At 41.8% G+C, this 14,671-nt stretch overlaps 1 pseudogene; it reads left to right on the top strand.

Annotated features, from left to right (window-relative positions):
- Positions 1–13,789: 13,789 nt before the first annotated feature.
- On the top strand, positions 13,790–14,494 carry LOC108529940 (RWD domain-containing protein 1 pseudogene; annotated as a pseudogene).
- Positions 14,495–14,671: the final 177 nt, after the last annotated feature.

The raw sequence follows: 14,671 nt of genomic DNA, 5'->3' as shown, positions 1-14,671 counted from the left end.
TAATGCAAAAGTATTGTCTAATCTATAGATTATATACACATCCTTTTGCCAGTGGTCCCGAAATAATGTCTATTATAACAAAACAAAGTCTGGATTAGATGTTGTATTCAATTTTTATTTCACTTGGAACAATTCCCCAGTTTATCCATCATGATATTGACATTTTTTAAGAGTACAGACTATAAATTTTGTGCAATGTGCCTCGATGTGTGTTTATTAGATGTCTCCTCATGATTACGTTCAAGATATGCCTTTTGGTAGGAATATCAAAGAAGTGACATTGTCTTCTTCTCAATGCATCATTTCAAGAGGCACATAATGCCAATTTATTCCATGTCCCTTTTTGAAAAGTGCTTAGCATCTAGGATTGGCGACAGTCTCACAGAGCAATACCTGTGACATAGTCCGATTAGTACAATAAAAGAGGTGTACAAGTTTGTCCAGCATCTCTTATTCCTTCCTCATATTCTCTTGGCTCACCTTTTTGCTCCACACATTACTGCTGCTGCCAACTATGCTCTGACATCGTGTTGCCTCAAGTGCACGGAGCATCTCTTGCTTTTTGTAGTGAGGCTCCTCTGCCACCACCACATGGAATGCCTGCAGAAGCCCATCCAGCTATTTTGGCACATGCACAGACAGGAAGAGTGAAGGAGTGGACATTTCCTGGGGCAATCTTCTACCACTGAAGGGTAGAACCTGTGAATCAATAGCCTCTTCCGTGTCAGACAATTCTGACAATTCTGAAGCCCACTCTATGCAGTTTTTCAAAGGGCCCCCAGCAGGACCACGCTCCAGTTTCCCATAGTAGTGACCAGCTCAGTAACACACCATTTGGATTTGCTTTCTTCCCTTCCATTTACCATTTTCCCCCAGGTCCCCACTCCTGTACCCTGGAATCTCTTTCCAAAGTAAGCCCATTGTATGCAAGCCCTTCTCTCAGACTCTACGTTTTGGGGGAACCTAAGACATTTGATATAAGGAGTAGACCTAGAAAGTAGACCTCTTGTCCCCAGGAAGGAATTCTGGAACTGAATTACTCACCGATCAGACTCCTCCACTGCTGGTGGAAAGAGTGTGCAGTGTGAACCCCTTACCTGAATCAGCATCACCAAGACTTTCACTGGTGGATGACTGGGATGAGGTATAGGTGGAAAGTCAAGCATTTTCTTATGGAATAGGGATGGTCTATGAACGATTTGAAGGCAATGGTAATCATAAGACGTGTGGATTGGCTCACTTTTGTTAAGGGCTCATTAAGATCGCCCGCCACCCCCTAACCTTTTGTAAGTGACAGGTTCAAGTTACCAACTTCCAAGGCAGGCCATGAAATACAGAAAGTCTCTAAGGTAGTATTTAAAGAGATGCTTGTCTTCTGTATCCCTAGAGCAAACTGCTGATTATGAGACCCAGGATTGACCTTTAAGGTAACATAGCTACAAAGGAAATGCACTCCCTGGACAAGTCTTCTATGCCAAAGGCAAGGTCCTGGTAGGGAAAGAATGGAATCCTGAGACCTGTAGTGGTAGGATTTAGGTGGACAAGCCTGAGAAATTTCCACTCCCAGATTCTTCTGAACTCCGTTTTGGAAAAAGTAGCTCCTTCTGCTTTGCTGGAGCAGAACAGCCTCTCCTTGTGTGGAGACCCTGCAAATACTTCAGATGAGGAACAGTGTATACCTAAACAAGGAATGGTAAACCTGGCTAATATTTACCTGAAGGAAAAGGGGATACAAGCATGGGAGTAGGTCTTGAAAGTGTCAGGCCAGGGAGGGGAGAATATAAAGGTGGACAGGAGAGAACATATTGACTCTGGAAAACACTTGGAGTTTCATGATATGGCAAGGACACATGGAACTGGACCTAATATACTGCTGGGATGGTTCCCTGAAGCCTGGACAGGATGAGGGCCTATAGCAAATTGAGAGAGAGATTCTAGAAGTACCTTGACTGTCTAGAGAAAGGTGTCAGAAGGATCCAGGAGGTTAGAATGTTAGAGTAAATTTGTAATATATGATCTGAGAACCCACCATGTGACCAAATATTCCTTCTAAGTGTTCAGAGGACATACCCATCTCCGGGGAAGTAAGAAATACACTGGTGAGGGTGCCATTGGCATCCGTGGGAAGTTCCGTGGTGGCCATCCACTGTAGTTGACAATAAGAGATGATATTATGGAACTGGACTCCCTAATATCAACTGGGTTGATAAGAATCCAAAATAGCAAAGGCCAGATGGTAGTGCTTGAGTGACAGAAGGAAACAGTATATAATTATAATAATGGGCTGCAAGTCCAGAGTGGCAACCAGAATGCCTTCACCCACAGGGCTCTGTGATAGTGACTAATAAGACCATAGTGTTTCTTGGGGCAAGTTAAATGAGCATCAACTAGCGTATTACTTGACCTGTACACATGAAAAGAAAACACCGACAGCTGGTGAGCAGAAGGCTGATGTCAGCTGTCTCATTGGAAAATTGCAGCCCCTCAGCCAGTTTACAGACTAAGGGACTTCTCAGAACCAGAGCCCATCACCTGAAAGGAAAGCGGAGTAAAGGCCCTGCAATAATAGCACAAAGTATATTCACTACATATTTCCCCATTCATTCCACAAAAGGACACACATCCACGCTATGGTTTGCATGTTTGTCCCCTCCAAACCTCTTGTTGAAATTTGATCACCAATGTTGGAGATAGGGCCTATTTGGAAGGTGTTTGGGTCATGTGGATGGATCCTTCATGAATACATTAATGTCGTCCCTCAGGGATGAGTGAGTTACCACTCCATTAATTCCTGCCAGAGCTGGGTTTTAAAAAGAGCCTGGCACATCTTCCCTTTTCCTTGCTTTCTCTCTCTCCATGTGATCTCTGAACATACAGGCTTCCCTTCCCTTCCCACCACGAGTTGAAGCTTCAGGCCCTCACCATATGCAGATGCTGGTACCATGTTTCTTGTACAGTCTGTAGAACTGTGAGCCAAATAAATCTCTTTTCTTCATAAATTACCCAGCCCTCAGGTATTACTTTACAGCAACACAGACTAAGACAACCCATTTATGGAGAAACTATATGTATTCGTCTGTTGTTACACTGCTATAAAGAAATGCCTGAGACTGGGTAATTTATAAATGAAAGAGGTTTAATTGACTTGCACTTCCTCATGGCTGGGGAGGCCTCAAGAAACCTACAATCATGGAGGAAGGTGAAGGGGAAGCAGACACCTTCTTCACAAGGCAGCAGGAGGGAGACAGAGAATGCAGGAAAAACTACCATTTATAAAACCATCTGATCTCATAAGAATTCACTCACGATTATGAGAACATCACAGGGAAAACCACCCCCGTGAGCCAATCACCTCTGACATGATCCCTCCCTCGACACCTGGTGATTACAATCTGGATTACAATTCAAGATGAGATTTGGGTGGCGACACAGAGCCAAACCATATCACTGTATGTTGAAAAAAAAAGGGGGGGCTGGGCATGGTGACTCACACTTATAATTCCAGCACTTTAATAGACTGAGGCAGGAGGATTGCTTAAACCCAGTGGTTTGAGACCAGCCTGGACAACATGGCAAAAACACATCTTTACAAAAAATACAAAAATTAGTTGAGTCTGGTGGTGCATGCCTGTGGTCCCAGCTACTTGGGAGGCTAGAGGGGAGGATTGACTGACCTGGGTAGGTAGAGGTTGTGGTGGGTAAGCTGTGATCATGCCGCTGCACTCCAGCCTGGGAGACAGTGAGACCCTGTCTCAAACAAAAAAAAAAAAAGAAAAAAAAAAGGTAAAGAAAAGAAAAGTAAAGGGAACCATTCAGACATTTCGAGGCTGGTTGCATAATAGGTTCTGAGCTAATGTTAATACCAGGAAGCTAGAAACATGCTTCCAAGTGGAGTGGGCACAGAGAACAGATGGTCCAGGTTCATTTCACTATGGTCTAACAGAGTCACAGACACATCCTCTGCTTATATGCCTAGTTTCCCAAGTGAACAATTGGAATGCTTATATTAACAACTGGAAGAACCCTCACCTTGGTTTCCTGACGTGTAGTGAGAGTTGTTATGATAGGAACAACCAGGGTAAGTCCCTGAAACTGCACACTCTCACTGGCTAAGACAGTGAATTAGAAGGAATACAACTTCCTGAGAGGAAATACAAAGATTAGCGTCACCTTCCAAGACTCAATGGATGTGGACATGTTGGTTCAATTTGCCTATTTAGCCTGTTTGGCCAGTGCAAAAACCAGATCCATCATAGGAAATAATGGTGGACTATTGTAAGCTTTATCTAAAAATAGCCCCAATCATAGGTGCTATGTGGGGTGTTGTATATTTACTAGAACGTGACAACAGTATTTGGTGCCTGACATGTGGTTATTGCTCTAGTGAATAGGTTTCTCTCAATCCCTATGAATAAAAAGGAGCAAATTAAGTTACTTTTTGGCCGGGCATGGTGGCTCACACCTGTAATCCCAGCACTTCAGGAGGCTGAGGCGGGCAGATCACAAGGTCTGGAGATTGAGACCACCCTGGCCAACACGGTGAAACCTCGTGTCTACTACAAATACAAAAAATTAGCCGGGTGTGGTGGCGGGCGTCTGTAGTTCCAGCTCCTCGGGAAGCTGAGGTAGCAGAATGGCGTGAACGTGGGAGGCAGAGCTTACAGTGAGCCGAGATTGCACCACAGCAGTCCAGCCTGGACGACAGAGCGAGACTCCGTCTCAAAAAAAAAAAAAAAAAGAAGTTGTCTTTTATGCGGGAAGAAGAGCAGCACACACTCACTGCTTGCTGCAGGACTATGTTAACTTTCTTGCTCTGCATCACAATATACATTGTCCATAGGTCACTGATCAGTTTGGCATTCTGCAGAATATTGTGCTATACTGATGACATCGTGCCAATGGACATGGCTAGTCAGTGAGTAGCAACGTGTTTTCATACCCAGTGGTATCACAAATGAGAAAATGCAACAGCCCTTATCCAATAATGCCAAAGAAACTAAAGGTACCAGCCCCTCCAGGATGAAGAGCTGGGCAATCCACTAGGCAAACAACCTAGGTCAAGTTGTGGTGGAAAAGAGAGAGGATGAGTATCAATTATGAAAACAATTACATCAGGAACTGTTGCTTGTTCCTCCAACACTTTTGTATAATATCTTCCATAGGTATTGCCGTCAGTTACCACCTTGACGGCTCTGTACCAGACTACATATGATGAAGATTCCTAGCAGATCTGAGAAATACACAATATGGGGTATATCAGACATATTTTGCCCATTTCATACCCATAGCTACCAGTTGAGCCAGGATGACATCTGATAGTTGCACTAGGTATCTTTTGCTTTCTACCCTGAGGCTTCTCTGCTGTGCAAACACGGGAGTATGAGGGAGCAAACACTTCCTGGTGCAACTGCATATCAGTAGAGGATAAGATTATCCCTTCTTCTGTGTCTCAGCAAACAATTCTGAATTTTGGCTCCTCAGAAGCTCTCCAGCAGGCCCAAGTCCCCACTGCCTAAAAAGGTAACCAGCTAAATAATGCACCTCTGTATCGGTTTTCTTGTTGCGGTTTACTCCTGGTCTCCCACCCCCAACTCTTGTTCTCTGGTGTTACCTCTCAAAATAAATGAAAGAGAGAGCACCCTTGTTTAGGTTCTTTTTAGGCAACCCAAGCCAAGACAACAAAGTAAGATAGCCCCAAATGTGCTCCTATAAGGTTTTTCAAAGAAAGTAACACTTGAGTTAGGTCTTAAAGTTTCACCTAAGAAATTGTCCAGGTGGACAAGAAGAAAGGGTGTTCCAAGTAGAAATAACAGCATGGACAAAGGCAATGTAGCAGGAAAAGTCTTCATAAACTCAGGGAATTTCAAGTGTTTCACAATGGAAGGAGCGATAGAGTCATGTACTTGCGGTGGCAGGGGATGTTGGAAATGTAAACAAGAGTGAGATACAGAAGATTTTATGTGGCATGCCAACTGGGGCTTCTTTTTGTAAACAACAAGGAAACGATTAAGTTAATCCCTTTACCAAACCTTCTGCCTAACCTGAAGCAATGTGAAAACGAGCTCACTTTCCAACATTGATGCATGAGTTGCTGTTACCTATGAACATTCATTTAAAGATGAAGCTGTTCTCAGAGAGCTGATTGAAATTTCTTGAGAAAATGTGTGGTAACATGAGACAGACATTGTTGACTACCTATCCAAATCCATTTCTTCTCCCCCTTTCCAGCCTTGCCTAGGGAAAGCGCCAGTTTTGTTTGTGCTTACTGACTACATAGTCTTGTGTTTAAGGGAGTCTTGTGTTCAAGGGAGAGGCTCCTTGGCCTCAGGTGATCATCTAAGCCAGAGGTTGGCAAACTTTTCCTGTAAAGGACCAGAGAGTAAATATCTTAGGCTTTGTGGGCCCTACGGCCTCTGTTCCAACTACTGAATTCTGCTGTTGTAGTGTAAAAACATTCTTTAAGAATACCTAAACTTTCTTCATAGATATCGAACTTTGAATTTCATGTAATTTTCTTACATCACAAAGTAGTCTTCCTTTTATTGTTTACCAACCCTTTAAGAATGTAAAACTCATAGCTCACAGGCCATACAAAAACAGGCAATGGATCAGATTTTACCCGTAAGCCATCGTTTGCCAACCCTTCATGTAAGTTAATCAGGGTGGTTTCATTTCCTTTGACCAAAGATTGGTTTTAGCATGGACATGTAATTAAGTCCTGACAAATGTGATCTGCAGATGTTCCTTAGTTCAAAAAAGAGGCCCATGGGAAGGAACAGTCCTTTTATTGCCTGTGGATATGGCTGTGTGATGCATAATGCCCAGAGCTGCTGCAGCCATCCTGAGGACATGCGGTTTCTCACCTTTAGCTGAGAATAGCAGAACAGAGGAAGGAATCTGACTGAATCTCCATGACATTACTGAGCTGTTGAATTAGCCTGCAGCATACTTGGATCTTTATGATATTATGAAACTGTTGAATTAAACCTGACTCTAAGCTTCTTTTTGTGAGAAATAATAAAGGCCTTTATTATGCAGGCCACTTTATTTAACAGTTACTTAAAGCCCAAAATATTCTGACTGAGATAAAAGGACCCAGGAGAATACTAGGTAAGCCATTAAATAGAATAAAATAGAAGTATAAGTGCTGCCATGGAAAGATACCTAAGATGGATGGGCGTGGTGGCTCATGTCTGTAATCCCAGCACTTTGCGAGGTGGAGGTGAAAGGATCACTTGAGTCCAGGAGTTTGAGACCAGCCTGGCCAACATGGCGAAACCCTGTCTCTACTAAAAATACACAAATTAGCTGGGCATGGTGGCGCACACCTGTAGTCCCAGCTACTCAGGAGGTCAAGGCTGCAGTAAGCCATGATTATGTTACTGCACACCAGCCTGAGCAACAGAGCAAGACTCTGTCATCAAAAAAATAAAAAAAAGAAAAGTCTATCTAAGACAAATTCTTAAGTGAAAAAAGCAAGGTGTGGAACAGTTCACAAAGTTAACGTATCATGTTTTATGGATATATATGCATATATCTTAAGATTTTGGAAAAACTATGATTAATCATGATAAATTTTTGGAAGTGTTGGAATGAGTGGGGAGGAAAATAGTTTTATTTTAATTATCTGTCTTATCTTATTTTTTTTTAATGTTAATGTATGTGCAGTTATTGCTTCTGGAATTAAAAAACTGATTTAAAAAATCAAAGAAATGAAAAAAATGTTAACTTTCTAGATAGGCAGGTATGTTGAATAGGATTCTGTGGGAATATGACAATATGGCAACTCATTGCTGATGGCCTAAAATGGAAAAAGGCCCTAAATTCACATAAATGATTTCACTTTTATTAGTGAAATATCTTTAGCCATGCCATCTTCTCTCTGAGTGAAGCTTAGAAGGTTAAAACTTAGAATAGAAAAGTAAGGAATACCAGATACTGCAACTACAGCAGTTTAGTTCCTCTTATCTCCCTGAGACACAGAATTTTTAATGGACTGCCTTTGGGTGTTAGTACCATGCCTCGTCTCATTTACCATGTGCATTAATGATTTAGAAGTCGGAGAAAGGGTTTTTACTGATGGAAGTGCTTTCTAAGCTTTCACCAGTAAGACTTCACCTGTCTGGGAATGATTTAGGTAAGGAAGACAAATAGCCTGTTAAGAGAATTGAGAAAAATAAAAGAAGACCTATAGTAGGAGGGATTCAGGATAAAAATCAGGAAGAAATTTCCGATCATAAAAACTGTCACAGAACAAAGCAGAGGTTAATTGCAGAGACTGTGGTCTTTCATTACGACAGTTTAAAGGAAATTATTATCTATCTAGGATGATATTATTACTTTTATTAGAATTATATAGATGAAAGAGACTTTGGGCCAGGTGCAGTCGCTCACGCCTATAATCTCAGCACTTTGGGAGGCTGAGGCAGTGGATCACCTGAGGTCAGGAGTTCAAGACCAGCCTGGCCAATGTGGTGAAACCCCCTCTCTACTAAAAATACAAAAAATAGCTGGACGTGGTTGCAGGTGTCTGTAATCCCAGCTACTAGGGAGGCTGAGGCAGGAGAATGGCTTGAACCTAGGAGGTGGAGGTTGCAGTGGGCTGAGATCGTGCCATTGCACTCAAAAAAACTAACAAAAGTTGAATTTGAGATTAATTTCAGAGACTAAAATGAGGAAAAATCATGTAATGAATGAAGTAACCAATTATAGAAGGAATACACCTCAACAATGAGGGGCAGATGAATTAAGGGGACTCTCAGGTTCAGTGACTTGGAAATATTCTCTAGAGCACCTGATTCTAGCAGCATATCAAAAGCTAAGCAGTTGTGGAGGAAAACGCACATGTTTGGGGGATTACTGAGATGTCCAAGGGGCTAACTACATCACAGACATTTTCTACCTTAATATCTGTTTAAAAAAAAAATCAAGAAAATTTACCAATTCAAAAACCAACAAATGAAGGGGGCATACCCTTAAGTTAAAAAGTGAAACATAAAAAACAGGCACACAAAGACATACTATGAAACAGAGCAGAAGAGAATGAATGGGTTACATCCTGACTCTGCCCTCTCATCCATTTACCCACTTCAAGCTATACTGATAAACATACCAATTCTGAGATTAACATGAATATCCCCAAATTTGTAGATAAGCAAACTCAATGGGTCTTCGTACATGTTCCGTTTTCTCACTTTACATTGCTAGAAGTGGCTGAGAGAAAGGCAGATGACATGGGGAAGGTGAACTATGGGACTGACTCTCATGAAAGTGAAGCCTCTAGGGATACTCATTAAGATGTGGGAACTGATGTCTGCCGATATTCCCCTATGCGAATAAGATATAATTCTCACCTAGATAGAGTGAACAACAACTCAGCAAAGAGAGCAGGATCCAGGTTTTCTAAGGCAGCCTGTGTCTTGCTTGTCTCAGTCAAACTTATTTCTTCTGCACCCTTTTTCTTGAGGTACATAAAAGAGAAGATGAAATACTTTGTCCTCAAACAGAAACTAACAATGAAAACCAAAATGGGCTCAGATATGGAGGGAAGAAAGTTAAAAAGTCCCCCACACAGTATCACAACCAATGAAATGGCTATCAGAGCTATTTAAGCCTGAGCAAGATGAAAATAAATAGCATGGCAACTATGTAAGCACAGATAACTTATGTAACTTTCCTTAGGTCATAGAATTAAGATGACAGCGCACGGAGGTAGTGTGTCTGCCCTGAGAAGTCTGGATAGAAAAATATTTTGACTTACTAAACTGTCTCCTACATAAGATAAATCAGCTGAGCCAACTACAGTTAGAATTCCAACTCTAAGTTTGATTCCAAGGTGTAAATAAGCCAATGAGTGGAGCCCCTGGTTCCTGATGAAATAACCTTAGGACGTAAAACAGTCAGGATACATCCCTACAATGATGGACCAGGAGCCTGGGGAAAGGGTCAGGGACAGCTGGGCTGGGGAAGATTCTGAAAGTGGTCTGATAAAAGTCTAGGCCTACAATAGTTACTGTACATCTATACTGTACTAATGAAGTCCTGATAAAAAAAAGTTTACTTGTATTTATTTATTTTGAGATGGAGTCTCCCTCTGTTGCCCAGGCTGAAGTGCAGTGGTGCCATCTCAGCTCACTGCAACCTCTGCCTCCTGGGTTCAAGCAATTCTTCTGCCTCAGCTTCAAGAGTAGATGGAACTACAGGTGTGTACCAGCACGCCCAGCTAATTTTTGTATTCTTAGTAGAGATGGGGTTTGACCATATTGGCCAGGCTGGTCTCGAACTCCTGACCTTGTGATCCACCCACCTCAGCCTCCCAAAGTGCTGGGATTACAGGCATGAGCCACCGTGCCTGGCCAAAATTTACTCTTAATATCCTCCTCAACAGGAGTCTTGGCAGGGGTCCAGCATCGCTGAGTCAAGGCACTCAACACCGTAACTGTCGCCCTTTTCGTTCCTAAGGTAAGTGTATTTGAACGATAAAAGTGTCCTGGCCTAGAATCAAGGGTCAGAGGAAAGTAAACATTAGGTAGGTGGGGCCAGTTCCTTCCTATTCATAACAGCCAAATCAGTGGCCTTTATTCGTTTAAAGACAAAATACAACGAATGCCCAGTTTGTTCCCAATGTAGGTTTGGGTGAGTGATGTGTGGACATTAGTCCTGTAGTCCAGGGGTCATTCAGAAAAACATAAATGACCTTAAGTATATGTTAGCATAGAAGAGGCAAGCAGATAATAGGGAGAGGTGTCGAAAAGATGTGGAAGGTCATTGAGAGCATGTTTTGACTTTTTCACATTTTCCCCTAATTTATACACAAGGCTATAGCATAAAGCTTCTCTCAACTGCTTTAATTGCCTGATGGTAGCAATCTAAAAGGTCTATTTTTAATAAAAATTGATTTACTTCCTCTTACAGCTATGCATTAATTATAGCCAATTATAAGAATAGTTTCCTGACATTGTTGAATTGTCATAAAAAAGCTAGTAAATAGTGTATTTGACATTGGATCAGAGGGTTAATCTTAAAGCAACAAAAGTATGTCTTTCTGTCCAGTCATGACACATACTAGCATATATCAAATTCATGGCCTATTAGTTGTTGTCTACATATTTGATTTCAGGAATTGTTGATGCATCATTATTTGTTTGCAAACCACCTAATGTGAGATCCACCTAATGTGAACCCACATATTAGAGATCCCATGTAGTCATTATGTTAACTCACTGTAAAGGGTTAACTCACCTACCTCTTAGGCTTCCTATGAAGATTAAATAAAATAATGTACATGAAGCACATGACTAGCCAGGAGTTTGAGACCAGCTTGGACAATGTGGCAAAAACCCATCTCTACGAAAATACAAAAAAACTTAGCCAGACATGGCTGCGCACACGTGTAATCCCAGCTACTTGGGAGGCTGAGGCACAAGAACAGTCGGAACCCCGGAGGTGGAGGTTACAGTGGGCCAATATCGTACCACTTCACTCCAGCCTGGGCAACAGAGCAAGAGTGTCTCAAAAAAAAGTGGATTTAACATTTTAAATGTTCTTAGATTTGAGCAACCTTTTTTGGATCATATATGCCTTTGAAACTCTAATGAAAGCTGCAGACTTTCTCCCTTGAAAAAATGTGCATACACATATAAGAAGGGCTTTCACTGATTGCTGTCTCAGTTGGGAGGAGGAGAGGGTCTTAAGCTTGTTCAGTCAAGCCTTTCTGATTTTCTCCTCTTACCTCACCAAGTATGGGTGCTCAGGAAGTTCCTTTGGGCTTACAGGTGCCCTGGAAAATTGCAGACGGTGCGAGTCAAATGGCAAGGAGTAAAACCTAGTGGCACTGCTGCCATGACCACACCTTAAGTTCCTAAGGAGTAGTAAAATGATGGAGTGCTGCTGCAAAAGAGAAATTTGCTCTCAAATACAGAATGAGGCAAGGCTCTTGGTGTTGAGAGGTCTCTGATTCATGAGGCTCCTGAGGAATCTCACTTTTGCGGGGGAACCTTCTTTTCTTCTCTGAGTGCATTTGCCATTTCCTGGAAGCAGGACGCATTCTCAGACAAGTTCACATCCAGCAATCCATACTCTTGCTCTCTTCCTATTTTAAAATATATACATTGTTGCTTCAAATAGTCATTATTTCTTAACACAAAATCCCATTATCTTCTGTTTCATAAGGATATTGATGGTTCTTGAAGGCTGACCCCAAGTTATTAGCACTGATTCTCTTCACAAATGGGAACCGCTCTCTTCAAATTTCCTGGACAGAAGAAATTTTCACACACCTCCTCCTCCTCCCCCAACAAAAATATCAACAAAATAGGTCACACGTTACTTTTAAGGAAGCAAAGTTTAGAAATAAACCAGTTCTACTAAGTCAGGTTAAACATTTTGATCTTGCTAGATTCCTGTACACATATAACTTTGTAAATGATTTTGGAGGTTTCAGGTTTTACACACTATACTATATTGTTATATAACAAATAATTTCAAAATTTACATCTTAGAAAAATACTTATTTTCACATAGTTTTAGTGTGTCAGGAGACCAGGTGCCGTTTAAGTGGGTGGTCCTCGCTCAGAGTCTCTCATAAGCTCGTGGTTGAGAGGTCAGGTGGAGTTGCAGCCATCTAAAGGCTTGACTGGAGCTGGAGGATCCGCTTTTAAGGCAGCTCACTTTCATACCTGACAAGTAGTGTTGGTTCTTGGCAGGAGGTCTCAGTTCATTGCCAGGCAGACCTCTCCACAGGGCTGCTTGAATGTCTTCATGATATGGCAGCTGGCTTCCCCAACAGCTGCGGATCCAAGAGAGAACAAGGTAGAAACCATGATGCCTTTTATGCTCTGGACTCAAAAGTCACACACTATTTTCCCACAATATCTCATTGGTTCCACAGGTCAGCTCTACTCACGGTGGGAGGGTGCAAAGGCATGCGTACCAGGAGACAAGAGTCACTGGGGGCCTTCTTGGAAGTTGACTACCACATATGCTAAATTCTACATATTCTCTTTAATTCTCTGGTCTTGCTTTATCTATATCACTCTAAAAAATATGAGTGCAAAAAAACCTGTCCTTACTTCACTTAAAATAGGATTGTAGAGTACTGTCAGGTGTGACTTGTCAATATAGCAAACCCTGTGCCTCATTCCAGCTCTAAGTAGTCAGTATTTATTTAGTCCACAATTCAATGAAACACAGAAATTTGTGAAATGGCTTATAGGAAAATCTTATAATTAATTAACTTGGTTAGAATTCAAAGTATTATGATTATTTATTTAGTTGAGTCAAATAATGTGAGTGACAGTTTAAAAAGTATCTCTATGTTGTGGTTAGTGTTTCCAACATTTACACAGAACAAATGTTTAATAAATAATTGTTAAATTTTAGAACCAATAAGTGAATACAGGGCTGGGCACGGCGGCTCACGCCTGTAATCCCAACACTTTGGGAGGCCGAGGTGGGCAGATCGCCTGAGGTCAGGAGTTCGAGACCAGCCTGGCCCAGCCTGGCCAACATGGCGAAACCCTGTCTCCACCAAAAAAATACAAAAATTAGCTGGGCATGGTGACATGCGCCTGTAATCCCAGCTACTAGGGGAGGCTGAGGCAGGAGAATCGCTTGAACCCTGGAGGCGGAGGTTGCAGTGAGCCGAGATCGCGCCATTGTACTCCAGCCTGTGTAACAGGAACGAAACTCTATCTGGGGGAGTTTCCCGCTCTCCCGGCGCGGCCGCTGTCTCCGCTGCTGTGCGCCGCCTAGGTGTCTGAGCGATCCATGGGCAGCAGCAAGGGCCACGATGACAGATTACCGGGAGGAGCAGCGCAGGAGTCCATCTACCCTGACTCCTTCATAGTATTATCAGAAAATCCACCCAGCTTCACCATTACTGTGACATCTGAGGCTGGAGAAAATGATGAAACTGTCCAGACTACCCTCAAGTTTACATACAGTGAAAAATACCCAGATGAAGTTCCCCTTTATGAAATATTCCCTCCGGAAAATCTAGAAGAGAATGATGTCTCAGACATTTTAAAATTACTAGCAGTACAGGCTGAAGAAAATCTTGGTATAGTGATGATCTTTAGTGACAGCTGTGCAAGAAACATTAAATGAAATAGTAGATCAGATAAAAACTAGAAGAGAAGAAGAAAAGAAAACAAGAAACAGAAGCAGAAAAGGCTGAAAAGCAATTATTCCATGGCATCCCAATTACAATAGAGAATTTCTTAAATCGGAAGGACGAGTTTGATAAAGAATTCTTGGAACTTAAAAAGAAAAGGATAAAAGAAGAACAAGCAAGAAAAAACAAATTAAGTGGGAAACAACTACTTGAACAGATCATAATCTTGACACATCTGATATCCAGTTCTTGGAGGATGCTGGAAACAATGTGGAGGTAGATAAGTCTTTGTTCCAAGAAATGGATGACTTGGAGCTGGAGGATGATGAGGATCATCCGGACTACAATCCTGCTGACCCAGAGAGTGACTCAGCTGACTAATGGACGTCCCCATCTGCAGAGAGGCTTAACTGCCACAGCATCTGTGGCTATGCTCAGAGGGTTTTGATTTTCCTTTCTTTTATTCTAAGAAAAATTATTTTCAGGAGAATATTCTTCTGATAGCTTTCATAATTGAACTAAACAAACTGACCTTAAAATTTCAAAAAAAAAAAAAAA

The sequence above is a fragment of the Rhinopithecus bieti genome, unplaced genomic scaffold, assembly GCF_001698545.2.
Source record: "Rhinopithecus bieti isolate Rb0 unplaced genomic scaffold, ASM169854v2 scaffold_5476, whole genome shotgun sequence".
Taxonomy (NCBI): Eukaryota; Metazoa; Chordata; class Mammalia; order Primates; family Cercopithecidae; genus Rhinopithecus; species Rhinopithecus bieti.
Note: the sequence above shows the minus strand (reverse complement) of the source record. Positions and strands in the feature narration are given on the sequence as shown.